Genomic DNA, 27714 nt, shown 5'->3' with positions numbered 1-27714 from the left:
ATGCTTTTGAACTATGGTGTTGGAGAAGACTCGAGATTCCCTTGGACTGCAAGGAGATCCAACCAGTCCATTCTGAAGGAGATCAGTCCTGGGTGTTCTTTGGAAGGAATGGTGCTAAAGCTGAAACTCCAGTACTTTGGCCACCTTATGCGAAGAGTTGACTCATTGGAAGACTTTGATGCTGGGAGGGATTGGGGGCAGGAGAAGAAGGGGACAACAGAGGATGAGATGGCTGGATGGCATCACTGACTCGATGGATGTGAGTCTGAGTGAACTCCGGGAGATGGTGATGGACAGGGAGGCCTGGCGTGCTGCGATACATGGGGTTGCAAAGAGTCGGACATGACTGAGCGACTGAACTGAACTGAACTGAAACCATTAACTGTAACTTTTCTCTATGACTTCAGTAACACTGATAGAAAATATCATCATCCAAACTATTTGAAGTGCTTATCAATGAGGATAAAGCAAATACAACAGCACAGGAAAAGTTTTGAAATGCCACATCAGCTTATACTCACATTTAGTTAATTATAGTGATGTATATTAACATAAAAGACAAATATTAGAGGAACTAGGAGCTCTGGGGTGTTTGGATCGCCAGAAGGAAGGACTAAAGTCAAAATTCCAGAGAGTGAGGTGCAAAAAAAAGCTACAGGTATGGCTGTCTCATTGAAATCTCTATGCGACTGTTGGTTTGAAACCTCAGGAGCTTCTCAGGTGAAATCTAAAACTGGCCCCCATACATGGAGGGCAAGGAAAATCCATAGAAAGAGGCAGATCACTATAGATTGATATGCAAGAGGTTCAATAAGCAAGGGAACTTACATACAAGCCTTGTCTTGGGCAGCTGCATGACAAATAGATCACCACCCCTGCTTGTCAGAATCCTGAGAGTTTATCCAGAGACCTTAATAGGATTCAGTCACATATATACCCAGATAGATAGATTCAATAACACATTGTTCTCTCAAGGCTGTGTGGCGCTGGCTCCCACCGTGGGAACAGTGTGTAGCATATACAGTTCAAGTCAGGGGAAAGGGTGAAGAGCCTCTGATAGCCCCAGGCCAGCAAATGGGTCAACTGATGGTCACATCCTCCTGATGACCTCCTGCAACAATAACAGTGGACAAGTAAGGCAACATTGGGGGTTTGCCATGGCAGAATGAGTCGGAGAGTAGGGGAAGAGGGGAAAAGAGATTCCACCCATATTGCCAAAATGCCCTTGTTCAAGGTGGCCTTGGTGCAGGATAGTTTGGAGAGAGGGGGCCAGCCACAAACAAGAAGCAACAGCAGCAAGATGATGCCTTCAAGAGGCTCTAAAGAAAAACATGGAAAAGAAGCCAGAGAAGGAAAGGAATAGAAGACGTAAAGACCCAAGAGCAGCTGAAGAGTGAGAGTGTTAGTCACTCGGTCGTGTCCAACTCTTTGAGACCCCATGGACTGCAGCCTGCCAGGCTCCTCTGTCCATGGAATTCTCCAGGCAAAGATACTAGAGTGGGTAGCCATTCCCTTCTCCAGGAGATCTAACCAACCCAGGGGTCTGAACCCAGGTCTCCTGCATTTCAGGCAGATTCTTTGCCATCTGAGCCACCAAGGGAGCCCATAAGAGCACATGCCCAGAAGCAATTTTCGGACATGGTCTGCAGACCTTGAGATCTAACTGGAGAGATTTTTTTTTTTTTTTGTAGGAAAAGAAAGCTTGGGTTGTCACAATAGTAGGGAGAGATGAAGTACATATTACATTTAATTCTGCCAAAATACTGTGAGGCAGTTCACAACAAAAGCAAAGATTATGAAAATCTTAAGTATTTAAAATACAACGAATGTCCTCTTGCTAAATTTTCCAACAACCCTCCCCCTACAAGCCTACCACTGTTCCTGGAACTTAGTAGGAACTCAAATTATATTTCCTGGATTGAGTAATAAATAATGTAAATACCAAAATGTTTACCAAATCCAACATTTGAACTAATCAGTTCAGTTCAGTTCAGTTCAGTCTCTCAGTTGTGTCTGACTCTTTGCAACCCCATGAATTGCAGCACGCCAGGCCTCCCTGTCCATCACCAACTCCCGGAGTTCACGCAAACTCATGTCCATCGAGTCGGTGATGCCATCCATCCATCTCATCCTCTGTCGTCCCCTTCTCCTCCTGCCCACAATCCCTCCCAGCATCAGAGTCTTTTCCAATGAGTCAACTCTTCGCATGAGGTGGCCAAAGTATTGAAGTTTCAGCTTTAGCATCACTCCTTCCAAAGAACACCCAGGACTGATCTCCTTCAGAATGGACAGGTTGGATCTCCTTGCAGTCCAAGGGACTCTCAAGAGTCTTCTCCAACACCATAGTTCAAAAGCATCCATTCTTCGGTGCTCAGCCTTCTTCACAGTCCAATTCTCACATCCATACATGACTACTGGAAAAACCGTAGACTTGACTAGACGGACCTTTGTTGGCAAAGTAATGTCTCTGCTTTTTAATAGAAAATAGCATAAAAGCAAAAAGTAGTTAATCAAAAAAAAAATTAGAGAAATACAAAAAGAAGGAAACAAAGAGGAGAGGGAAGGTTCAAGATGGTAACATGGGAAGATCTTGAACTCATATCTTCCCAAGGATACAACAAATCTACAGCCGCATGTGGAATAATTCCCTCTGAAGGAGACCTGAATACTAGATGAACAGAGTGTCCACATGAAGGGTAAAGGAACCGCACTGAGGATAGGAGAAGTAGATATACAGTCATGCCAAAGAAAAAATACACTCCATTCCCTAAAGAACCAAAATGATCTTGAGAAAGAACAAGCTGGAGTTATCACGCTCCCTGATCAAACTCTACTGTAATCACAAAGTTACAGTATTCAAAACAGCATGATATTGACAAAGACACACAGGTCAATGGAACTGAACAGAGAAGAGAGCCCAGAAACAAACCTACAATTATTTGGTCAACTTATGACAAAGGAGGCAATAAAACACAATGGGAAAAAGGACAGCCTCTTTAATAAATGGTTTGGAAAAACTGGACACCCTCATGCAAAAGAGTGAAACTAAACCACTCTCTGACACTATACACAGCAATGAACTCTAAATGGATTAAAGACCCAAAACCACGAAATTCCTATGAGAAAACATAAGTAGTGATTTCACTAACATCTGTCTTAGGGACACTTTAGTGGATCTAACTCCAAAGATAAGAAAAACAAAAGCAAAATTAATAAATGAGGCTACATCAAACTAAAGAGCTTCTGCACAGTAAAGGAAACCATCAAGAAATGAAAAGACAATCTACCCAGAGGGAGAAGATATTTACAAATCTTATATTCAATGAGGCGTTAATATCCAAAATATATAAACAACGCATACAAGTCAGCAACAACAAAAACCTGAATCAATAATGGGCAGAGGCTCTGAATAAACACTTTTTTCCAGAGTAGACATACAGATGGCCAACAGGCACATGAAAAGATGCTCAATATCACTAATTATCAGGAAATGCAAATCAAAACTACAGTGACAAGACAGATTATAAAACTGATGCCAAAGTTAGAAAAAAAGTGTTGTGAACATCTGAGAGGCTGTTCAGAATTCTGGTGCACATGTCATGGAGGTGAGTGGTTAAGATTTGTAAAGACGAATGAGATCATACTTTGTATTCCTTCTATGGAGAGTAAATTAGAATAACTGACATAGCAAGAATTCACACTCATAGTAAGAAAAGAGTTTCAAGAGCACTTACATAAAATCTTCTCTGGACATGTTATTCATCTTTTTGTTAGCCAACTAAGTTGAAAACCAGAAGAGTCTGTAAAGCTTTCCACTCTACAAATGGCCAGTTCCCCATCTCTAGAACGTGCCTGAATCCCAAGTCTCAAGCTAAGGACAGCATCAGCCACCAATCAGTCAGCTACTGTGGAGCAAGTAATAAGCTTCTAGCATGTCTGTATGACATTCAGAAGTTACCTGGTACTGAACCACACACATGATTGAGGAATACGTGGTTAGAAGAAAAATAAAAGTTCAATTTTAGGAACTCTCTGACCCACAGGCTTCCTATCCTGCCTCAGAATGTTTATCCTCAGCTGTTTATCCACAGACTCACCACCATCTAAGGTATGTCAGCTGCTGTGTGAGAATGTGTTAGACATTCTCCCTTAGTTGGCAGAGCCATAGCTGATACTGACAACCCTACACAGCATCATGTGTGTGCTAAGTTGCTTCAGTCATGTCCAACTCTTTGTGACCCCAAGGGCTGTAACCCATCAAGTTCCCTTGTCCGTGAAATTCTCCAGGGAAGAATACTGGAGTGGGTTGCCACGCCCTCCTCCAGCGGATCTTCCCAACTCAAGGATGGAAGCCGCGTCTCTTACGTCTCCTACATGGGCAGGTGAGTTCTTTACCGCTAGCACCACCCAAGAAGCCCACACATCATCATATTCATCTTATTTTACGGTTTTTACTTTGCCTCATCCTTGACAGCCTAATCAGAGTGAGAGGGCTACTTTAACATTCAGGCTCATCCCAACCTCGGCAGGCATCTAATCCAGCTGTAACAATACAAAGCATCCTTTCTAGTCTCCTAGCATTCACTGTCCCCCTACCAACAACTTCATTAGAAAGCCCTGTAATCGCTACTAGGAACCACATCATAAAAATCCAGGGACCACATTTGAGGACACACACACACACATGCTTTTCTGATGTTAAGTTGTGCTTAATTGGGAGGGGCAAGAAAAACTAATGAAGAGATATCTTACAAAAAGCATCTGTAGTGAATCAGGCTATCACCCCGGTGGTCCAGCTCCAAAGAATCTGCCTACAGTGCAGGAGACGTGGCCATGGCTGAGCCTCAGGTTCAATCCCTGGATCAGGAAGAGCCCCCGGAGAAGGAAACAACAACCCACTCCAGTATTCTTGCTTGGAAAATCTCATGGACAGAGGAGCCTGGCAGGCTACAGTCCCTAGGGCTGCAAAGAGTCAGACACAACTGAGTGACGGAGCGCGCGCACGGCAAGGCCTAGTCTGTGCCTGGGGCTGCAAGAGGAATACCGGCAGCACAGAAGGCTGCTCTTCTCTCGGCACTTTCTGATTCTCCCCGTCACACCATTCTATTCTGAGGAGGGGAATTGGGGGATCAAAGAAGCTATCACTTTTAGCCAGTGATCAAGAGCATCAATGCAACAAATAATAATACTGATCCCCTTGAGTTATTAACTTCATTATCTGATGAAAAAGTCATGGAAAAGAAACCTAAGACCTGAACATAAAGTTAAGTTATTCTTCAGGTCACTAGTAGGCAGAGCATGTCAAGGACCCCCCCACCCACCCACCCAGGAAAGAAGCAAGGGGAACAGATTTGAGGAGGCAGCCAGTGTGTTTACCTCCCTGCCCTGCCAGATTTCAAGATACAATTCTTTTTTGTTGTTTCTGGAAACATTCAGAGCTGACAGGATCAGGGACTACGCAGCTGCTTGCCTTTTGTAACTTCACATAGAATGTGTCTCCAGTTCCTGATTTGCTAACTCTGACAGGGTTTGACAAGCCTGGTGAATACACCGCACCTGATCAATTTCCCAAAGTGGGAGAATGTAGAGACTATTTTAGTTAACATCTCAAGAAAAGGGGCTGCTGGGGGAAGTCAGCCAGCTCTGTGGGCCAAGCGCACGCAGGAGTTGATGGGAATGAAATTGGATGGGCATGGGACTAAACACCAGGCTGCAGAAAGAGAAAATGAAAGAGATCACATTCAAGTTTTTTTTTTTTTTTTTAATGGGCAAATGTGAGTGGAGTCAACTGACTGAGTTTCTCAATTATGGGGAAAATGGGGTCTCTATGTATAAGAACTCAAATGAACTGCACAAATGAATTCAAGCCAAGAATGGTGGTAAATTAAGTCCAAGGAAAGACTGTTAGTAAAGTGATTTTCCACTGGGAAGTGAGTCCTGGCGTTACACATAGTGCTCTGTGGGACCTCTAGCCTAACCCAAAAAGCTATTCAATTTTTCTCCAAATAAACAAGGGATGTTTGCAGTAGGACCTCTACTATTTTAAGGTTTTGTTTTGTTTTGTTTTGTTTTGTTCAATTAAAGCTGCATTTTTTCTGGAGTGAGGGAGTAAATGAGGTTCCCTGATCTGAAAGCATTGTGGACCCCAGGACTGGGGGTGCAAAGTTGCCTGTGCTGAAACTCCAGATGGAGATAACTCCAACCCTAACCAATTAGTTTCTTTTTATTTTAATTTATGTTTTCCAGGATTTACCAAGCTAATGAAAAGCAGTGGAGGGGACAGCAACAGAAAGAGAGGGAAATCGCCATTGGAAATTACAATCTCCCATTCGTGGCTCAGGCGGTAAAGAATCTGCCTGCAATGCAGGAGACCTGGGTTCGATCCCTGCATTGGGAAGATCCCCGGGAGGAGGGCATGGCAACCCACGCCAGTACTCTTGCCTGGAGAATCCCATGGACAGAGGAGCCTGGCGGGCTACAGTCCACGGGGTTGCAGATTAGGACACAGCTGAGCGACTACGTGCAGCACAGCACAATCCCAGAGCCACCTGCTAGCACTCTGTTCCACTCAAATTCCCCACCCACGTTTCTGAGCAGCCCCAGCGGGAATCTCGAGAGAGGGCAGGGCATCCTCTCCACCATACAGGCATCCTCCATTTCCTCTTAATCCATGCTGCCTGTCCCAGAATGGTGTTGTTAGAGGGATCTCTGCTACTCTGCTCACCAAAGTCAAGGTCACAACTGTGGATGCCCTCACACGCAAGCGTGTGTTACCCTCCCAGGCGCTGATGGTGCGAAGCTGCTGACCATGCTGCCTCCCAGGGTCTTCTTCCCTTCCAGGGCTAACTGTGGTCCCTGTAATGGTTCTGTAAGTGGCATCGATGCAGCAGATATTTTCTTTCTATTTCCTATCCTTTTCACTGGAGCATAATTTGAGCTCTCTCACCCCAGAGCTCAGCCCCAGGAGGCTGCAGACAGGGTGAAACCTGAATGATGACATGCGCCATCATCAAAATCCTTCCTCCTCTCAGACACTAGTCCACAGTTCTTTGGGTTAAGTTTATGTCTTGATGTTGGGCTTCCCTGGTGGCTTAGCAGGAAAGAATCCCCCTGCGATGCAGGAAAGCCAGGTTCGATCCCTAGGTGGGGAAGATCCCCTGGAGGAGGGCATGGCAGCCCACTCCAGTACTCTTGCCTGGAGAATCCCATGGACAGAGGAGCCGGGCGGGCCACAGTCCATAGGGTCACAAAGAGTCGACTGTGACAGCAGGCGCACGTGTCTTGATGTTCCTCTTTCCTTTGCTTCATTTCTCTCCAAAGAGGTTTCTCGGTTCATATAGTGAGTGAGGCAGACCTGTCCCTCCAGTCGTGAGGACATGTGTCATCCTGTCTGAATCCAAGGCACTGCTGGGTCATCATCATTCATTCATTTATTCATTCAGCAAACATTGTTCGGTGCCTGTTTTTACCAGAGACTCTGCTAAATGCTAGACGTGCAGTGGTGAAAGAGACCAATACAATCCCTGTCTTCATGAAGCTCTCATTGCGTGAAGAAAGATACAACAGAATAATCATAAAATAAACTGGGATGAGAATTATATAATTGCAAGAGAGTGACTGTGTAAACACATGAGGAAATTTTTGAATCTGTGCTTTGAAGAGAAGAAAATCAATTTGCTCAAGTTTATCCTGGAAATAGGTCAACATTATAAAAGATTCCAATGATTTTGACCTTCTCAGAAAAGTTTCGGAGGAACAGTCAAAACTACCTGGATGTTGTCCAGCACAGTCCTAGGAAATTGAATTATAGATCCCTCCCTAGTAAAGTTTTCACAATTATTTCCTTCTCTGTCTGTGATACACAGCACTCAGGATAATTGGCCAGTCAGCAACCATGGATTTCAGAGCACAAATAGCCTACAGAGGTTCTGAACTGTCTTGGAAATAAGAAAACAGCATTGCCCCAACTCATTCAGAATCACCTTGGAGGCTGGTCTTGCAGCTCTCTCCTAGAGTTAATTTGGCCAGTGGCTCTGCTAAATGTCCCGTGTAGAAAAAGCCCAAAGATAAAGGTGTCTAAATCTGCCCATGAAACCATTGCAATTTCCACTTTTATTGCCACCACCATCACCATCTACCTGGTCATCCCCACTTTTGTATTGGTATTCCAGGGCAGGAGGCCTCTGGGAGATGGAAGACAGGGCTGTGGATGAGAAGGCAGAAGGTCCTCCTTGCTCCCTGGCCAGTGAGGTACCAGGAATCTTAAAAAGTAATAATAATAATAATAATAAAGATTTTTAAAAGGAAAAAAATAAAGAACTCGTGCTTCCCAGACCCTAACAAATCCAACTGTCTGTGAGGGTGAAACAGTGCGGATCTTAGCCCCAGGCCATGTTAGGCCAAAGCAGGTATTCATTCCCATCACCCTGCCTCACGTGCACAAAACCATTTGCAGCATCTCAGCTGCCGTGGTCCAGGGCCCAGGCCGGTGAAGGGCCCAGAACCAGGCATGAAAGCAACAGGGATGACCACAGAGATGGCAGCAGTGGCAGCCACGAGAGTGGAAATTGCTGCGAAAGCAGCATTGGCCGTATGTCCCATGGGGAAAATGTTGGCAGGAGAGCAGCAGAGAGGCAGGGAGCAAAGGCAATACATCACCTCCAAGAAGTCCTTGCACACTCTTCTTGGGAGCAGAAAACAGTGATGGGAGATGAGGCTTCCAGGAAGTTGACATTGTCTGAGCTGGTCTTGTGACTCTATGAACCTGGTGCTGGAGAAACACTTTTATGCTTGTAGAGATTAAGATGGTGATATTAGTATCTAGAATCAGCAAGGAGTTCGGGGATGGATTCGTAGGAATAAAAACACCCACCACATGTCTATTCTTTGGGACAAGTGAGATCATCCTCTCTTTGTCTTCCACACTTCCATTTCTCATCCCCTATCCATAAATAACAGAGCCTCCCAAGATCCTCCCCCTGGGCTGATAGCTGATCCAAGTCCTCGGTCTCTATTCCTGAATCTCATCTCTCTCAGCCATCACCCTGGACACCTACCTGGCTTATACCTTCTGTTCCTCCCCTGTCCTTTATCCCTCAGTTGGCATGACTTCTTTCAGTAAAAAGCTTGTAATAGCTACTCAGTATCTCCTACTGATTTTCTCTAGAAGTCCTAGCACACAGTGTGGAGTTCAGATGATACTCAAGGTTATTGCCTGCCCCCCCCCACCCCCACCACCACACACACACACAAATACTCATTTTTGTCTCATCGTGTGAAAGACTGAACTTGCTATTAGAATGTCAGTGTTGGGAACTTCTATAGCTGTCCTGTGGTTAAGACTTCACTTTCCAACAAAGGAATTCAAGTTCTTTCACTGATTGGAATATCTCACAGCCAAAAGAGCAAACAAAAAACACATAAATGACAAAAACAATATCATAACTAATTTTAAAAGACTTTAAAATGGTCCATATCAAAATAACTTTTTTTTAAAAGTCAAGATCATCAATTTGACCTTGTCTTTTATGATCTCTCACAATCACCTACAGAGTTCAAAATTCTCATATAACATGGTGTTTCAGTAGCTCAAGGTTATGGGTTTAGGAACTTACTAAAATAAATAAATTTACTATATGCATTGAGTTGGAGCTTCTAACCATGCAACTCAATGCATATAGTAAATTTATTTATTTTAGTGATGATGAGACATGAACTAATCAAATATATTCCAGTTCATGGTATCTCATGCTTGCTTTAATCTTATGATATCATTGTCTTGAAATTCTTAATAATTCTTTAACAAAGGGCCCCCATTTTACCCTAGTCTCCACAAGTTAAGTGGTTGGTCCTACTTCTAACCATGCAACTCAATGCATATAGTAAATGTATTTATTTTAGACTGATGAGACATGAACTAGTCTAATATATTCCTATCTGAGAGGGGGGAAATTTGTGGGCCTGTGACCAATGCAGTTCACAGTATCTCATGCTTGCTTTAATCCTCTGATATTACTGTCTTGAAATTCTTAATAATTCTTGAACAAGGGGCCCCCATTTTACCCTGGTCTCCACAAGTTAAGTGGTTGGTCCTACTTTTGTGGGTCATGATCATGTAGTCCTCACATTCACTCAAATTCCAATTCAGCAGAATTGGTGGGAAGCTTCCAAATAGAATTCAAATAAAACCAGCGAAGAAGATAGAAAACAGCGATCCTCAGCTATAGAATTATCCTGAGAGAGTCTAAACAAGTAGAACAATTAGGTATCCAACCTATCTCACAAATAAGACAAAGTCTTCTCTGTTATTAACCCTTTCATCTGTTCTTACTTCATGCTTTCAGCCTCTCAGATAATGAAGCTCTCAGTTTCTACAAAAGAAGATCTATAGTAGTCAGGGGGAATGCCAAGGAAGAGTTAGGGTTTGACATCCTCTCTGTTTACATGGCTGAATGTGAAGTTTGTAGAGAGAATATGTTGATGTGGAGAATAAAGAAGTGTTTTCCAAGCCAGGCAGCCAGAGTTGGGATTTCCCTAGTGCTCCAGTGGTTAAGAATCTGCTCGTCAATGGGTTTGATCCCTCGTCAGGGAAGATTCCACACGCTGCTGAGCAACCAAGCCCGTGCGCCACAACTACTGAGTCCACGTGCCTACAGCCAGTGCTCCACAACAGGAGAAGCCACCACAATGAGAAACCCACGCACCACAACTCAAGAGTAGCCCCTGCTTGCCGCAACTAGAGAAAGCCTGCACACAGCGATGAAAACAAAGCACAACCAAAAATGAAAGAGAGAGAGAGACAGAGAGCCAGAATTGGCATCACATGTGCTGAAGTCAAGTGCAATGCAAGGGTGTATATGGGGCCACAGGAAGAATGTGGTTGGATGGGGATCGAATGAAAGAGGCAAATTTGGGGGGAACTTGAAAGCAGGACTTCAATGGGTGAGTAAAAAAAAAAAAAAAAACTAGGCATATTTTTCAGCAAGAAAAACCTAACATGGTGACTTTCTCTGAAGGCTTGTTTGACCAATTTTTACCTTTTGGTCTGGGGTGAGAAAATATGAGGAGAAATAGCCAACTAGAAGAAGGCTGCAATCATCCACAACAGTAGCAGTAAGCTTTTACATTAAAGGAAGAAAATTAAATGTGTTTTAAAAAAAAAAAATAGTCTCCAGAATTTGGGGGATCGATAGGGAATCCAAATTAAAACAGAAAGAGAAAAGAAGAGCTAATACAAAGCTCTGCACAAGATTTTCTCCTGCTGACGGTAAAGCAAAATTGTGGAGGTGATATTGACAGTCTTTAGTTTCAAAGAAAGCGAGAGTTTTTTGTGATGGGCTACCTCTTGCAACAGATGTATAAACAAGGGAGAGTTGTTTCCTTGTTCATGATTTGTGAGAGTTTCATTTTTTACAACAAACGTTGGGAATATTAAAAAAAAAGTTGAAGACTGAATGACGGTGATTCACTCTACATTATGAAGTCTGGATAGTCACCCATCCACGAATATCATTGGCATTGAATCTTGTTTGTTTAAAGCATGAAAAGAAATGGATCTGTCTGTAAATTGGGCCATAATGTAACTGCTAAAATCAGAATAATGAAAAGGCAGAGCAAGAAGATAAAATAAAGCTAAAATTGTTGTTGTTCAGTCACTAAGTTGTGTCTGACTCTTCGAGACTCCACGGACTATAACAGGCCAGGTTTCCCTGTCCTTCACTATCTCCTAAAGTTTGCTCAGATTCATGTCCACTGTGCATTGTGTTAGAGATGCTATTTAACCGTCTCATCCTCTGCTATTCCCTTCTCTTTTTGCCTTCAATCTTTCTCAGCATCAGGGTCTTTTCCAACAAGTCGGCTCCTCACATCAGGTGGCCAAACTATTGGAACGTCAGCTTCAGCATCAGTCCTTACAATGAATATTCAAGACTGGTTCCTCTGGGAGTGACTGGTTTGATCTCCTTGCAGTCCAAGAGACTCTCAAGAGTCTTCTCCAACACCACAGTTCAAAAGCATCAATTCTTTGGTGTTCAGCCTTCTTCATGGTCCAACTCTCACATCCATATACGACTACTGGAAAAACCATAGCTTTGCCTAGATGGACCTTTGTAGGCAAAGCCTTTTCTATGCTTTTTAATACAATCTCTAGGATTGTCATGGGAGAAGGAAATGGCAACCTACTCCAGTTCTCTTGCCTGAGGAATCCTGTGGACAGAGGAGCCTGGTGGGCTGCTGTTTGTGGGGTCACACAGAGTCGGGCATGACTGAAGTGACTTAGCAGCAGCAGCAGCAGCAGGTTTGTCAGAGCTTTTCTCCCAAGGAGCTAGCATCTTTTAATTTCATGGCTGCAGTCACCATCTGCACTGATTTTGGAGCCCAAGAAAATAAAGTCTGTCACTGGTTCCATTGTTTCCCCATCTATTTGCCATGAAGTGATGGGACCAGATACCATTCTCTTAGTTTTACAAATGTTGAGTTTTAAGCCAGCTTTTTCACTCTCCTCTTTCACTTTCATCAAGAGGCTTTTTAGTTCCTCTTCACTTTCTGCCATTAGGATAGTATCATCTGCATACCTGAAGTTATTGATATTTCTCCCAGCAATCTTGATTCCAGCTTGTGAAGCTAAAGTTCAGTTCAGTTCAGTTGCTCAGTTGTGTCTGACTCTTTGCTAAAGTATGTGCTTTGAATCTTTTTTAAAAAGTAACATTCAAAACATACTTTATAGGTGAGTTGAAAACTATGGGAAAGGCGAGAAGAATTAAGAATATGGGAGTGACTGAAATTATTAGAGGAGGCAAAGTATATTTTTAAAAAATGCTTTAAGGATGGGAAAATCTTCAGAGGAAAACAAAAAAGAATAAAAGTGATCATCCAGAAAACTGCCACATTTTTCTTGGGTTTAATTTTCAAGATGTCACTACCAAAAACGTTAGTAGCTAAAAAGTCAATTAGACAACACATCTGGAGCCGTTGTGAGTGCTAGCTACACCAGCACAGTTTGCAGTGGTCATTGGAGTACATGTAACACATGAGTAAAGAAGAGTACCGCGGGCAAAAAAAAACAGATGCAAAATACAAAAGACTGAAGGACATCTTGTAAATATTGGGGTGAAAGCAATGAACTGTGCATAGATGAGGATGAGATTTAAATTATGCTGGTATCATGCTGGATAAACCAATTAAGGTACTTCATCTCTGCAACAAAAGCCCAAGGTTAACAGTGATAAACTTCCCCAACCATTGCCCAGCAATCATGTGAAAAAAAGATGACTTTAGACAGAAACTGTACAGTGGCTACTCTGCACCTGGGAAGTTCAGTAGAACGACATGAAAGAAATCAGATATAAGCCTGTACAAAGGAGAGGGGGAAAGCTTTTAGAAAGACAGGTGGTATTTTTAAAATTATAATGAAACTAGCTTCAGGGAAAATCATTGACAGGGAAGTAAGGCAAGAAAATAAGCATCCATTAACATAATGGGTCTCAGAGTCCAGGTATCATATAATGAGTGCAGAATGTACAGTAGATTTAAAAGGATCCGCTAATAATAGCCCCAATCCCCCCAAAAGTCTAGTCTCCCAGATTTGCCAAGAAAAATAAGAGATTATCATTAATCTAATCCGCTTCCAAATGACTTCTTCAAGCCTATAAATTTCCCTGGAAAACTCTCAACCAGGAAATTAATCTCAGTGCACAAAGAGAACATTCCCTCCACCTAGACCTCAACTTTAGGGAGAAATTGCCCCAGACAGATGCAAGTTGGGCAAAGAAAAAATGTACCATGAAATCTGCCTTTGACTCTTAAGCACACTTACTTTAAGAGGAAAACATCGTCTGATATTTATGCTATACCCACAAATAAATGCATAGATATGGCAGAGAATAAGGAACATGCAGTGTCCCTGTCTGAGTCTGAGAGTTTTTTCACAAACTGTATAAACTGTAGACATCCTACTCTCACCAAGCATGGCCTCCTCCTGAAGCAACTCTGTACTCCGCCTCTACTGTGTGTGCGTCTTATTGTGTGGGGTCGGGAGAGAGACAGAAAGAGAGACAAAGGGACAGGTCAACAGAGAGAGAGAGAAAGAAAGTCTAAAGAGACAGGGAAGAGAAACAGCCAGCACAGAGATGAAAGAAGGGCATAAGGAGAGACAGCTCTTGAACATGAACTCTGTTCCCAAGGTCATGTCATTTCCTTCACATCCCAGATCAGCCTGTTCAATCACCTTGCCCATAGGAATTCTGCTTAATGGAGATCTGTGCTGGAATTCTAGGTCTGAGGAGAAATAGTCAAGCCAATTAGCTGCAGTCAGAACAAACAGTCGGAGAAGGCAATGGCACCCCACTCCAGCACTCTTGCCTGGAAAATCCATGGACGGAGGAGCCTGGTAGGCTGCAGTTCATGGGGTCGCTAAGAGTCTGACGCGACTGAGCGACTTCACTTTGACTTTTCATTTTCATGCCTTGGAGAAGGAAATGGCAACCCACTCCTGTATTCCTGCCTGGAGAATCCTGGGGACGGGGGAGCCTGGTGGGCTGTCATCTATGGGGTCACACAGAGTCAGACACGACTGAAGCGACTTAGCAGCAGAACAAACAGTAGCCTTTTTTGGGTGCCTGTTGTTGACAAAGAAAAACCCACAATGTATGAGTTGTGAGTCTGTGTTATTGAGAGTCTTACTGAGGACTAGAGCCCAGGAGACAGCATCTCAGTTAGCACTGAGGAACTGCTCCCCAGGATATAGCTGCTGCTGCTAAGTCGATTTAGTCGTGTCCGACTCTGTGCGACCCCATAGAGGGCAGCCCACCAGACACCCCATCCCTGGGATTCTCCAGACAAGAACCCTGGAGTGGGTTGCCATTTCCTTCTCCAATGCGTGGAAGTGAAAAGTGAAAGTAAAGTCGCTCAGTCGTGTCCGATTCTTAGAGGAGAGGCCAATTTCTATATGACATTTTTGTCTGGGAAAACATGGAGTCAAGCAGACATCTTGATAAACTGTTAATGACAAAGAACAATTAACAACAGTTAACAATTTTAATGCTTTTCTACATATGGGAAGACACAAAAATCTAAAGTCACTGAAATTCTTCTAGAGATATGCATCTGACTATGTAAAAGCCTGTTTATCTAAAGCCCAGAGTGACTCAGCATATTTTTCATCCTGGATTCCTCTTGGTAGCACCGTGGGTGGGCAACTGCAGTGGATAATGACTTAATCCTTGTAGAACTGGGGGTGGGCAATGCTATCTTGTTCTTCTTTGTTTATATTATCTTTCAATCTCGTCCTGATGCTTCCTATAGTAATAACAAAGAGAGCAAGTTTGAAAGATACTTCATTCTGAGTTCACTGCTAGCTGTATTTATACTGTGAATGAAAAATAGTCTATCTTATCAGTGAACAAAGGATGTTGCAGCCACTGAGCCATCACGTTACAGCTGCCCTGACGGTGAGCCCTGAAAGAAAGCAAGATGGAGTCAGGATGCCTTCCCACAGCTGGCGGTCAACTGCTGCGGTCACCCACAAAGGTGCACCTCAGGAGACTCGGGATGTGAAATATGGGATACTGGCCCCAGATAGCTGAGGTGCAGATCAAAGCAATGATTGCTATGAACCCAGACTCTTGCATCTTCCCATGCACAGAGAAGTGCTAAATTTGTTAACTTGGGATATCCAGTTGTTCTTAATTAGCAGTAATCTTTTGATGTTCTGACTGCCTGGTTTTTGTTGCAAAAACTCCTGCATACCCTGACTCCCCTCCACCCCTTTGCCTCTTTGGAGCAGTCTCCCAGAGTTATCTCAGATAATGTGGCCCGGGCCTAAGTCCTCAGTCTTGTCCACTGAATAAAACATAATGCTCAACTTTTAGGTTGTGCGTTTTTTCAGTTGACACTACTTAGCTTTTATATGATTAATAAATCTTACACCCTGCCACTGTTCGCTTTCTTCTCCATCCAGCCACCCTTCATCTTCTTCTTCTTTGCACCTCAACAGTTCTTTCTTCCTTGCTTCTCTTTATCCCACTTCCTTTCTGCTCATTATTCTTTCTAATTTCCCCTTCTCTCTCTTCACTTTTCTTTCTTTACTTTGAACTCCTTTTGCCAAATTCACTGGGCTTCCCTGGTGGTCTGTTGGTAAAGAATCTGCCTGCAATGCAGGAGACCCAGGTTTGACCCTTGGGTCAGGAAGCTCTCCTGGAGAAGGGCATGGCAACCCAGTCCAGTGTTCTTGCCTGGAGAGTTCCATGGACAGAGGAGCCTGGCAGGTTACAGTCCTTGGGGTCACAAAGAGTGGGACACGACTGAGGGACTACGCACATGCACTTCACTCCTGTTTTAACCTCCTATCTACCTTCCCTCCAGCTCACCATATTGACTCCTGAAAGCTGTGATGTTTGAATTCAAGGTTTTTTCATGTAGTGAAATTTCTGTAATTCATCATAATCATGAGAAGGAAAAAAAGGTTATATAACTTAGTGGAAACTTTGAGGAAGAGAACTTTTCCTAAAGGAACTAAGTTTCAAAATATTCCAGGACAAAGCAATGAAACCACTGTCACAGAAAGGCAAGCTGTGAAAGCACTTCAACCGAGAGTATATTTATAATTAGCACTTCCATTGTTTGAATACAAATGCCTCAGCTGAAGGTCTTCACTCTAAATCAGCATAAGATGCCCCTTGTTTACTCTATTAATTTACTTAGCATCCCCTTGTTCATAGATGTAGGTTAAACAAAGATTCTGCCTAACAAAGCTAGATGTCCTAGCAGATGGCCCATCGAAACAGCCTTGTAGGTCTAGTCAAAACAGATTTTGCACAACAAACACTTGCTGTTCCATGGCCTTGTCATAATCACACTCCATGTCAGAGTCATTCTCCCTGGAGAAAAACATTTAATTGGGTATTGTTTGCTATTTGCATTGTAAGCAGGCAGAGCCGGCCTTAGATATAAATATGAAATAATTCGTTTGTCTGCAAAGTCCTGCTTGCTCCTCTTCTCACCATTCTCCCTGCTTCTATCCCATAATAAGCAAGTGGTCTATTTCCCTACCTTCTGCAAAACTGCCTTCCTTCTCCCAAGCATCAGTCCCCATTCCACTGGAAATGAGGAAAGGTGATTGGAGGTAAGAAAAGTTAGGTAAAAGGTGGTCTGGAAAACCATGGCCATGCTACATGGCTCTTTATAGGACGCATGTTCAGAAAATAGTGGTGTTAGGATGTTCTGAGGGTGGGATTTTTGGCCCTCTGATATCATATGGTCAGCCACTGGATGCTCATGTAAGTCCGGTTGGAAAATGTATCACATTAATGAAGCTGCGAAAAAGAAAATTATTACCTGTCAAGAATCATTTTATTATTTTACCAATCAACACTGTTATTTGTAAATTTTAATGTATTTTTTTTAATGTCTGCTGAATTTTTAAGAAATTTATATCCTTTTTCGGATCAAAGACACATATTAGCTTTGAATCAGATCATGATGAGGTCTCAAAGCACTTACATTGTGAACGCTCCTTTCTATGAAATCTGTGCTTCATCCACAACCCAGCCTGGACCCCCTTTTCAGAAGGTGCACCCCCCCAGCTCCTGGGAGAGGCTTTCTTTAGCATTGCTGACTTTTAAACAACCAGTAGGCTTCCTTGGCCACTACTGATTGTGAAAGTGAGGGTCAACCTGATTAGGCTCACCAAAACTACCCTTGATGAGAAAAGACTCTGATGCTGGGAAAGATTGAAGGCAGAAGGAGAAGGGGATGAGGGGACAACAGAGGACTAGATGGTTGCATGGCATCACCAACTCAATGGATGTGAGTTTGAGGAAGCTCCAGGAGTTGGTGAAGGACAGGGAAGCCGGGTGCGCTGCAGTCCATGAGGTCACAGAGTCGGATATGACTGAGAGACTGGACAATTACAAAACCTACCCTACCTCAACTAACTTCCTCTAGCCTCCTAAGAGTTATCACCTCTGATGCAGGGATGACTAGAGTCAACAGAGTAACTGTTGTTTAAATTGTTTTTCAGGAACTTGGAGCTAGTTCTTAGCCAGTTCAGACTGCTTGAGACCACCTACCTTTCAAATGGATCTGTGTGAGCATCCAAAGGATGACCATATGACATCACAGAGCCAAAAATTCCACCCTCAGAACAGCCTAATGCCACCATTTTCTGAACACGCCTCCTAAAAAGTGTCATGCCGCTTGGATATACTTTTCCAGACCACTTTTTATCCCACTTTTCTTACCTCCAATCACCTTTCCCCATGCCTCAGACTACCCTGACTTTTAATCCCATAACTATCCCTAAACCCATCTTAAAGAGATGGGAATACCAGACTACCTGACCTGCCTCTTGAGAAATCTGTATGCAGGTCAGGAAGCAACAGTTAGAACTGGACATGGAACAACAGACTGGTTGTAAATGGGAAAAGGAGTACATCAAGGCTGTATATTGTCACCCTGCTTATTTAACTTATATGCAGAGTACATCACGAGAAACGCTGGGCTGGAAGAAGCACAAGCTGGAATCAAGATTGCTGGGAGAAATATCAATAACCTCAAATATGCAGATGACACAACCCTTATGGCAGAAAGCAAAGAAGAACTAAAGAGCCTCTTGATGAAAGTGAAAGAGGAGAGTGAAAATGTTGGCTTAAAGCTCAACATTCAGAAAATGAAGATCATGGCATCTGGTCCCATCACTTCATGGCAAATAGATGGGGAAACAGTGGAAACAGTGGCTGACTTTTTCTGGGTTCCAAAATCACTGTAGATGGTGACTGCAGCCATGAAATTAAAAGACTCTTACTTCTTGGAAGGAAAATTATGACCAACCTAGACAGCATATTCAAAAGCAAAGACATTACTTTGCCAACAAAGGTCCATCTAGTCAAGGCTATGGTTTTTCCAGTAGTCATGTATGGATGTGAGAGTTGGACTGTGAAGAAAGCTGAGCACCGAAGAATTGATGCTTTGGAACTGTGGTGTTGGAGAAGACTCTTGAGAGTCCCTTGGACTGCAAGGAGATCCAACCAGTCCATCCTAAAGGAGATCAGTCCTGGGTGTTCATTGGAAGGACTGATGTTGAAGCTGAAACTCCAATACTTTGGCCATCTGATGCGAAGAGCTAATTCATTTGAAAAGACCCTGATGCTGGGAAAGATTGAGGGCAAGAGGAGAAGAGGACGACAGAGGATGAGATGGTTGGATGGCATCACCGATTCAATGGACATAGGTTTGGGTGTACTCCGGGAGTTGTTGATGGACAGGGAGGCCTGGCGTGCTGCAGTTCATGGGGTTGCAAAGAGTCAGACACGACTGAGCGACTGAACTAAACTGACCCCTAAGCCGTAACCTTGGGAGAGGCAGATCTGAAACTTGTTCTTCCATCTCCTCTCTTGACTGCCTGATGAATAAACCTTTTCTGTGCTGCAGACCTCAGAGCTCAGCATTTGCCTTGCTGTACTTCAGTCAAACAAACCTAGTTCAGTAACAACTGGGCCAGGACAACTTAACCAAAGTGAGCCAATTTGTTCTCTTTCCAGAGAAACTGGAAATGGAACTGAGAGATTCCAGTTATCTGGAGTCTAAGAGCCTATATGCTTGTTTTGGAATAATGATGATGCGTCTTTATTGCAACAGACCTTGAATAAGTTGGCCATTTATATATTTATTGAAGGCAGAGACAAGAACATTTTAGCAACATTAAGATGAGTTAAATTTCTCACCACAGCTGGATAACAGAATCCAGAAACAGAATGGAACTGAGTCGAGGGACAAGAAATGCCTCTTCAAAAAATGTAACTTTATACCTGCTCATATAAAGACTTATACATATAATACTTTTAACCAATCTCTATATCTTGAATATCACACATTTCACTCATGCAAAGTCATTTCTATTGCCCTACATGCTAATTTCAAAACTGTCTAGGGCTTCCCTGGTAGCTCAGATGGTAAGGAATCTGTCTACAATGCAGGAGGCCTGGGTTCCATACCTGGTTTGGCAAGATCCCCTGGAAATGGAAATGGCTACCCACTCCAGTATTTTTGCCTGGAGAATTCCTTGGACAGAGGGGCCTGGCAGGCTACAGTCCATGGAGTCACAGAGTCAGACACAACTGAGCAACTAACACACACAGAGCTAAGATGAAGTAAATATATTTGAAACTTGTAACTGTCTTCAGATTTCCATTTAAGTTCTTTCAAATGTTAACTAACTTGTGTAGGTTGTCAAATACTCCTGAAGAAGTACTTGACTTAGTACTTCAAAATTTAACTGGTCCCTGAAGAACAGATTAAGTATATGTGTATGAGACCTAGCTGTACTTCCTGATTTTGGCTTGTACAAGATACCAATATCATTATATTCAATTTTCCCTTTTCCTTAACTAATCTGAGTGGTACAAGTAAGTCCCCTATATACGAACCTTCAAGTTTCAAACTTTCAAAGACAGGACTGTACATTGGTATATCCAAGCAGGTAAATTAGTACATGTATCTGGTGGACATTTTCACATATGTACATCCTTGGCAGGTGGTTGTGCTTTTGTGTACTTTATTGTACGGTGCTGTATAGAGCGCAGTAGTACAGGATCTTTATTTCAAGCCCAGGAAGCAAGCATAAAAGCAGCAGTGATGTAGCTAGCACTGCTAAGAAGTGCCTAGCAATAAAGATGGAAACAATAGTGAAAATAATTGAGAGAGTGAAGTGAAGCAAAAAAAAAAAAAGTGTGCTAAGTCACTTCAGTTGTGTCCAGGAGGGTTGTAACACACTCTACCTTAGTTGACAGAGCCATAGCTGATACAGGCAATCCTAGACATCATCATGTGTGTGCTAAGTCACTTATTCATGTCCAGTTCTTTGCGACCCTATGGACTACAGCTCTCCAGGCTCTTCTGTCCATGGGATTCACCAGACAAGAATACTGGAGTAGGTTGCCATGCCTTCCTCTACTATGAATGGGTTTGGAAGAACCTTTGCCCACAGTTTGTCCACAATTCTTGTGAATTCGAGATAGTGGAGAAAGAATCTAAAGAGGTTTTCAGCAGTTAAGTGACTCTCAGTGAGAAGCTGGAGCTAAATCTACAAGAAGAATACATTATTGAACTCTTTACTGTGCGTCACAAGGGGCTTACTAATGGCGACCTGATGGAACTGGAGGTCCAGAGAAAGGACAGAGACAAGAGGAAGAAGTAACAGAAGAACCGAAGGGATTCATGATATAGGCACTGACAAGGGGACTTTCTTTAAAGAGGCTCTGTTAGTTTTGAGGCACAGGACCTGAATGTAGAACAGTACACAAAGGTTGCAGCAGCTATTTAGAATGCAATCCAGTGCTCCCTGTCATCCAGGACAAGAAAAAAAAGACCCACTAGCCAAACATCACAGGATTGTTTTTTCAAGAGGCAGACAGAATTGAGTCCAGCAAGGAACCAGAACCTGTGCCATGAATATCAGGTAGGAGTGAAACTGGAGCTCGCCCTCCATCCTCCACTGCTGACGGTCCTTCAGCTCTGCCATCTCCCACCTCCTCTCCCTGCTCCAGTCAGTAACTCTTCTTGCCTGTTCACTCGATGCCAGCCCCTGTGTGCAGCTGTTGTACTATGCTACTGTAATTTTCAAGGTACTGTACTGTAAGATTAAAAATGTTTTCTTTATTTTTGTGTTTGTCTTACACGTATTGTGTGAAAAGCATTATAAACCTATTACAGTAGTACAGTATTTAGCAGATCATGTTACTTGGGTACCTAGACTAACTCAGTTGGACCTATGACCAAACTGGACTGAGGAATGCTCCCTCTGAGTAGAACTTGTTTGTATGTACTGGATTTCCTATATCCTGTTACTTTCTACCGGACAACACTAGACTAATATTCTTTCTACAGAGTTATTTGCAAACAAAAACAAGAAATTTTGACATTTTAGTTAGTCTCGTTATAGATAAGTGTGTGATTTCCATTATGCCTCCTAAAAGACTGGAAGTTCAAGGACCCACGTGTGATCTTCATGGTCAAGAACCACTAAACAAAGGTATAAATGCTCAAGTGTCTTCCTCTAAGTATTTCTAAATAGATGCTCATTTGAAAAGAAGATGACTCAGATGGTAAAGAATCCACCTGGCAATTCAGGACACCCAGGTTCAGTCCCTGGATTGGGAGGAGCCCCTGGAGAAGGCAATAGCAACCCTTCCTGGAGAGAATTCCATAGACAGAGCAGCCTGGTGGGCTACAGTCCATGCGGTTACAAATGGTCAACATTTATTGACTACCTGATCTATATTTAGAAAACTGTCTTAAGTTTTACCATGTTTAAAAGTAGAGGGCAGCATTCTTAACCATGGGAGTTAGGGTTCTATTTGCATTCCAAAGGAGGAGAGAAAAGCACACAACTGACTACAATGAAGGGTCAGAAAAGGTGGCAAATGTCATGAAAAATATAAACTCTGAGGGGTGAAGGCAGGGGCTGGATTTCTCAGCTCAAGTTCTCTAAGTCTTGGGTAGATACTGGGAGACTGATGTAGTCTGCATAGACAGAAATGTAAGAAAGAAGGAAGGCCTCTCAGGCAAGAGAGACTGTAGGAAAGTATAGAGCCTGGAAGCCAGAGGACTTGTTCTAGAAACCCCAGGACTGTGATTTGGATGTTGTATAAAGTGCCTGAAGACATGATGTGAAAGACTGAAAAGGTAAGTTGGAACCTGATTGGTGAAGACTCTGAATCACACACTGAGGTTTCTGAAAATGTATTCTATAGTCAATGTGTGTGTGCAGGGGAAGGAGGAGGGGTTAGAGAAGTAAAATGGCATGACAAATTTTGTACTGGAGCAAAATACCTGTGGCCACAGGAGGTAGAAAGAGTGAGAAGATGGAGAGACTAGAGCTGTGAAACCCGTTAGGAAGCTGTTCAAACCTGCAGGTGAGAGCTAATAGATTCTATTCTAGGGCAGCTGCAGTGAGAATAGAAATGAGGGATAAAGTCGAGAATCACTGTAGATTTAGAGATGACAGGATACAAGGATGAATCATATAGGAAGTCTGAGGGCTACAAATAATGACTTCTAAAAGTTTCTTAACCATGGCAATTTGGTTTCATTTTCTTTAAAAGGGAGCTTGATATCTTCTCCCTCACAATATTTTGTGAGAATTAAGGGTATAGTGCATAGAAAAGTGAACGCCTATCAAAAAGGGATTTATCAAGAGTATAAAGAAAGGAGTTTTCTAAAAGCAATCTAGGAAGTAACTTAAAGCCACAGACTTCGGCTGCCTCAAGAAGACTTTTCCAAGTAAGGCCAACCCTATGTCAGAGCCACACCTGATATGAGTTCCCAATTTTAGTACGTTGTTAGAGGGGAACAGAGATATGTCAAAGACGATTATCACTCACTGTTACCCTCAAAGGGGTTGACTGGCAATTTAAAAAAAAATGAAGCAAGAAATTAACTAAAAATGACATCAAAGTACTGACTTGGCAGGTAACATGCTCCATGTCAGCCTTCAGGAGACTTAGAGATGAAGTGACGTTCAGATGTGCCCAATGGTGCAGTTCTAAAACGGATTCCATAACCATGTTGTAGCCACGTAGCAACATTCAAAGTAGCTGTTCAGTGGGCATCGCTGGTCCAGGGTGGGCTTTTATAGCTGCCCTCAACAAGTTTCATGAGATTATTAAATCCTACTGCTCTCCTAAGCCATTTATTGTATTTAATAAGTGAATGTCTCCATTTTGTATCTAACGTGTTATTTGTTAATATGCTATCCTGGGGAGAATTAAGAATAAGCCCACATATTATGTAGATCTGCTAACCTGAGAATATATTGCATGGAAAACACAAGGCATATGAAGGAAGTAAACCTGCAGAAGTTTCTGCTTTATTCCAATCTGTGTAATAACAGCATGCATTCTCAGTTACTCAGTCGTGTCTGACTCTTGGCAACCCCACGCACTGTAGCCCGCCAGGCTCCTCTGTCCATGGGATTTCCCAGGCAAGAACACTGGAGGGGGTTATCATGCCCTGCTCCAGGGGATCTTTCTGATCCAGGGATTAAATCTGAGTCTCCTGGGTCTCTTGCATTGGCAGGTGGATTCTTAACCACTGAGCCACCTGGGAAGCTAGGGCTGTAGAAATTCAGTTAGCAAAAATCTACAGTTAGTCTGAACTTTTAAACACTGTTCAGTTGCAGGCAGAAGCAAGGCAAAGGCAATTTCAGACAGGGCTGTCATGAGACCCAGACTTGTGAAGGACACTGCAGAGGATCAAAGGGTGAACCAAACAGGACTCCCAGTAAGACTAGGACCAAAACAGTTCCTAACAGCTGGGAATAAATTTCTTTCCGTAGTTAACACTTTAAGTATATGGCTCTTTATATAATATAAATTCTGGCAATTCATTTAAATTTTTCTCTTAAAAAAAAAGCACTCCCCTTCCACCCTACCTCCTTTCAAGTAGGGTCAAGATGGATATTTGATATTTAACAACTGAAGTGGGTGAATGAAGCAACTTTCATATGAAATTCTTCTTGTTAAGGCCCCCCTGTCCATATATGTCCACTTGACAAAAACTGGTCTAGTCCCTTGTGTAGTACAGATGCCCAAATATTGTCCTGCTTTCTTTATTAACTTTGAGATTCTTCCATCATTGTGTTCTTCACTACCCTGGAAAGTACTTCATTCACTCACTCAACAAATATTTATCAAGCCCCTCCAGGAAGTTAGTATGTGCTTTCTTGGCACACTACCACCAGCTCAGATTACCTGTTCTCTAAAAAGCACAACTTCCAAATCCATTTTCCCTTTAAACCTATCATCAGTATATTTTCTGCCAATATGCTTGATTTTCCTTCCTTTGTGCTCAGTAAATTAGGCTTCAAAAGAAAAGCAACTAAATGCAGTGGTTCACAGAATAGACTTTACAGGCCCATCACCAGGTTTGATCTCCAACTCTGGCACTTATTAACTATGTGATCTTTGGTAAATTACTTCACTTCTCCCCATCTTATAAATGTCCCCTTGTTTTTTGTTTTTTTTTTAAGAAGGACTGTATATTTTTTAAATGCTTTCAAGGAAAATACATCAAGGAAAGAATTATTTGCTTAATAAATTTAAAAATGACAAGCAATAGCATAAAATCCACATGACATTAATCATTACTAATTAAGGGTCTAATTATACCTATTTCATAGCTAATTTGCATTTTTTCTGGATTTTTTTAAAATTAATTTATTTTAATTGGAGGCTAATTACTTTACAGTGCTGTGATGGTTTTTCCCCATACGTTGACATGAATCAGCCATGGGTGTACATGTGTCCCCATCCTGAAACCACCTCCCACCTCCCCCCATCCCATCCCTCTGGGTTGTCCCAGTGCACCAGCTTTGAGTGCCCTGTTTCAGGCATTGAACTTGGACTGGTCATCGATTTCACATATGGTAATATACATGTTTCAATGCTATTTTCTCAAATCATCCCACCCTCACCTTCTCCCACAGAGTCCAAAAATCTGTTCTTTACATCTGTGTCTCTTTGCTGTCTTTCATATAGGGTCATCGTTACTATCTTTCTAAATTCCATATGTATGCATTAATACACTATATTGGTGTTTCTCTTTCTGACTTACTTCACTCTATATAATAGGTTCCAGTTTCATCCACCTCATTAGAACTGACTCAAATGCATTCTTTTTTTATAGCTGAGTAATATTCCATTATGTATATGTACCATAACTTTCTAATCCATTCATCTGCTGATGGACATCTGAATTGCTTCCATGTCCTAGCTAATGTAAACAGTACTGCAATGAAGATTGGGGTGCACATGTCTCTTTCAATTCTGCTTTCCTTGGTGTGTATGTCCTACAGTGGGATTGTTGGGTCATATGGCAGTTCTATTTCCAGTTTTTTAAGGAATCTCCACTCTGTTCTCCATAGTGGCTGTACTAGTTTGCATTTCCACCAACAGTGTAAGAGGGTTCCCTTTTCTCCACACCCTCTCCAGCTTTAATTATTTGTAGACTTTTTAAATTAATTTATTTATTTTAATTGGAGACATTACTTTACAATATTGTAGTGGTTTTGCCATACATTGACATGAATCAGCCATAGGTGTACATATGTTCCCCATGCTGAACCCCCCTCCCACCTCCCTCCCCATCCCATTCCTCAGGGCCTTCCCAGTGCACCAGCCCTGAGCACCCTGTAGACTTTTTGATAGCAGCCATTCTGACTGGCATGAAATGGTACCTCATTGTGGTTTTGATTTGCATTTCTCTGACAATGAGTGATGTTGAGCAAATTTTCGTGTGTTTGTTAGCCATCTGTTTGTCTTCTTTGGAGAAATATCTGTTCAGTTCTTTGGCCCATTTTTTGATTGGGTCATTTATTTTTCTGGTGTTGAGCTGCATGAGATGCTTATATATCTTGGAGATTAATTCTTTGTCAGTTTTTTCATTTGCTATTATTTTCTTCCATTCTGAAGGCTGCCTTTTCACCTTGCTTACAGTTTCCTTCATTGTGCAAAAGCTTTTAAGTTTAATTAGGTCCCCTTTATTTTTGCTTCTGTTTCCATTAGTAGGTGGATCATAGGGGATCTTGCTGTGATTTATGTCAGAGAGTGGACTTCAGACTATACTACAAAGCTACAGTCATCAATACAGTATGGTACTGGCACAAAGTCAGAAATATAGATCAATGGAACAAAATAGAAAGCCCAGAGATGAATCCATACACCTATGGACACCCTATTTTTGACAAAGGAGGCAAAAATATACAATGGAGAAAAGACAATCTCTTTAACAATTGGTGCTGGGAAAACTGGTCAACCACCTGTAAAAGAATGAAACTAGAACACTTTCTAACACCATACACAAAAATAAACTCAAAATGGGTTAAATGTCTCCTTGTTTATAAGATGGGGAGAATGATAGCTCTTATTGACCTCCTGGGGCTGTTGTGAAAATCAAAGAACTTGATTTAGGTAAAGCACTTAGAAAGAAGACTTCCAAACATATTAAGCAAGCACTACATAAAGTATCAGCTTTTATTATGTAAACTCCACTGTTTAAATATTTCACATGTTCAAGGATCCCTGACTGGTCAGTGCAATCTGGACTCTTCCTACCCCAGGTTACATCTGTGAGGCTCAAGCCCTTCAGACCCAATTCCCCATTTAATACAAATATCTCATGGTCCTGAAATTACCATCCATTGGTAATATAACCTACCTAAGTACATAATCTCAAAGTACTTCATATAATGGCCCAACTATAATAAATAGGAGATATTAAAAAAAAAAACAAACCTTGGATATAGTGAGAAGAGGGCAGCAGAGGATGAGATGCTTGGATAGCATCACCAATTCAATGGACATAAACTTGGGCAAACTCCAGGAGATAGTGAGGGACAGGGATGCCTGGTGTGCTGCAGTCCATGGGGTCACAAAGAGTTATGCATGATTTAGCAACTGAACAACAACAAATAAAAAGTTATAATAAAATACTATTACTTCCAGGACATAAATTCTTGCGCAAACTACAATAACATCCTCACATTAACGTTTGGGAGGAACTACCCTGAATGAGAAAACAAAATGGTCATCATGTGCTTGTACTTAGGCTGCAAGGACCCCCTGGTGAGCTGCGGTCCATGGGGTCTCAAAGAGTGGGATATGACTGAGTGACTGAACAATAACAACAAATTGTACTTAGAGGTAGCCTTGTGAAAGCAAAGGC

Source organism: Oryx dammah, unplaced genomic scaffold (assembly GCF_014754425.2).
Source record: "Oryx dammah isolate SB20612 unplaced genomic scaffold, SCBI_Odam_1.1 HiC_scaffold_4, whole genome shotgun sequence".
NCBI classification, from domain to species: Eukaryota; Metazoa; Chordata; class Mammalia; order Artiodactyla; family Bovidae; genus Oryx; species Oryx dammah.
This window is presented reverse-complemented; position numbering follows the sequence as displayed.